Source organism: Pseudophryne corroboree, chromosome 1 (genome assembly GCF_028390025.1).
Source record: "Pseudophryne corroboree isolate aPseCor3 chromosome 1, aPseCor3.hap2, whole genome shotgun sequence".
Lineage (NCBI taxonomy): Eukaryota > Metazoa > Chordata > Amphibia > Anura > Myobatrachidae > Pseudophryne > Pseudophryne corroboree.
In genome coordinates this window covers 1,167,130,067-1,167,132,732 of record NC_086444.1, presented here as the reverse complement: position 1 = coordinate 1,167,132,732, position 2,666 = coordinate 1,167,130,067, and positions in this window count along the sequence as shown.

Below are 2,666 nucleotides of genomic sequence, written 5' to 3'. Positions count from 1 at the left end.
GTGCAATACACAGAGGCTGGTGATAGTTCCAGAGTTCTGAGCTAGTCCCTGCCAGTTCCTGAGCTCCTGTCTAGCATTGTCTGTCTAGCTGCTTCCAGTGTCGGTTCCAGTGCCGGTTCCAGTGTCGGTTCCAGTGTCGGTTCCAGTGTCGGTTCCAGTGTCTGATCCCGTGTCCTGCCGTGAAGCGTTCCTGTCCACAAGTCCTGTGGCTTTGTCTGTGCCTGGTCGAGTATCTGGCTTCTTGGTGTCCACCGGTCTGTCGTTTGGGATTCTGCCTGTCCTCCGGTTCTGAGAGCCTGTGTCGGCTACATTGGGGGTTCCTGTCCGTTTGCCAGTATTTGTACCGGTTCCATGAGTAGCGGCTTTGCCGCGTCCGTCGGCCTAGGCCGCTGTATTCTTTGGTTTTATTTGTTACTAGTGTTTTGCAGAGGGTTCTGCATATGCTGTCACCGCCGGTACACAACAGTATTGTGTCGGCGTGTGGACAGCATTTCCTTTGTTGTTCTTTTCCTTTGGCGGCGTGCCGCACATATACTTAGTTTTACGGTTGTTTGTAGCCCCTAGCCATCTGTTTGCTTTAGTTAGAGGTCCCCTTGTTATTATCCTGTCTCGGTTCACGCCTTGTCTCACTCTAAGACCTGTGGGCATCGGAGTTGGCCAGACCTAATCCGCCCTTCAAACGCGGCTGCCGTGGGCCCAAGAAACCATAGTCACTCAGGCGTGAACTGACCACACGGGTGAAACAATGGAAGTAGAGTGCTAGGGGCTATTTCCACACCACACCTTATTTCAGCATCACGTTCTGGTGCTCTGGACTCACTACGCAACATCTCCCTTGTTCTGAGCACCAGGAACCTAACAACTCCGTGGTGAAAACAAGTGCTCCTGGTGCCCAGAATAGCAAAGGAGGGGGGGGGGGGTTGCTTACTTATGTCAAATAACGCAATGTAAATGGAGTGGTCACTAAAATGCTCTCCGTATTGTCTTTCGGTCACACTAATGCTCTCCATATTGTCTGGTGGTCACAATAATGCTTTCAATATTGTCTGGAGGTCACACTAACGCTCTCCGTATAGTCTGGAGGTCACAATAATGCTCACCATATTGTCTGGTGTGTAGCGGTCACTGAAATGCTCTTAGTATTATGTAGCGGTCACTAATATGCTCTTAGTATTATGTAGGAGTCACTAATATGCTCTTAGCATTTTGTAACAGTCACTAATATGTTCTTTGTATTGTGTAGCGGTCACTAAACTGCTCATACTTATTGTCTGGTGGTCACAAAAATGCTCTCGCTACCCATGGGCTACTGCTTCATAGGTTACCGGGAAATGGGCTGTAACTAATTTATCTAGGAATGTCATGGACATGTCGTTAATTTTGCAAAGTCAAAGAGTTGGAATGGGGGGGGGCATACCTCCCAACTGTCCCCATTTTCGTTGGACAGTCCCATTTTTTGTGACTGTCCCGCTGTCCCACCCGCGGGCCGCAGTGTCCCGCGTGGGGGGGAGCAGTTGGGAGGCTCCTGCACTTGCTGCTCTGCTTAGAAGAGCAGTGGTGAATAGATGCTGTGCGCATGCACACAGCGTCTTTTCAGTGGAGTCAGAAGGAGAGGGGGCATGCCAGCGGCTCACGGAGCGCTGGGCATGCCCCCTCAGTGATGAAAATGGGGCATGGCTCGCGATCGCAGGCCCTCCAGCGAAGCCACACCCCTTTTCATAGACCACACCCTTTTTCATAGGCCACACCCCTTTTCATAGGCCACGTCCCATTTTCATAGGTCACACCCCATTTTTGCCGCCGCCGCGCGTGTGTCCTTCTTCTGGTGATAAGAAAGTTGGGAGGTATGGGGGGCACCAAATTGTTCTTGCCTCCGGTGGACTTGGATGAATTTATGCTACTGTGTGGCAGTATATATGCTACAGACTGAGCATGAATATATCCCGTAGATTAGCCAAAAAATATATATATAAAAAAGAAGGAATTGGTACTCATCATTTTTGCTGGTAATCCAAAGATGGTCTTTTATGTTGGAATCTGTATGCCATGGTAACTATGTACCTGAGGGTAACTGGACATGTGTTTCACCTGTATAGAGGCTTGCTCACCAGCACCCCCTCCCCAATCTGTCATACTGATCTACCATCGCCTCTTTTTCCAATTGTTTGTTGGGGTTGGGTATGTGTGACCAGTGGTCACCATACCAACGCCGGGATTATGCCATTGAGATGGCCGGGGGGAGGGGGGGCGAGCGCAACAAGCCCCATGCGGGCTCTGTGGCAAGCTGTGCTCGCCACAGGTTCTAGTCCCATTCTATGGGTGTAGTGGGAATAGGCCCTGCTAGTCGACATGCCGACTGTTGGGATTGTAAGGGGGTGGGACGTAGGGGGAGGTATTGTGACCTGCGATCTCCTGACCGCTGGTCACATAACTACATCCCGTTTGTGGTACAGGGAAATGTTCTACAGGGAAATGTTCTACAGGAATTCTCAGCAAAGAGGAAATGTGCAGTTGTGTTTGTACTCACAGGTCAATGGATTCAACAATTTCAGTATCTGTATTGAAAGAAAACTTCCCCTTTGACTAGAAATACTTTTGTTCGGCACAAGATGACTTATTGCATATATTGCTGTTATATGCATTATGCTACAGCTGTATCTCCTGTG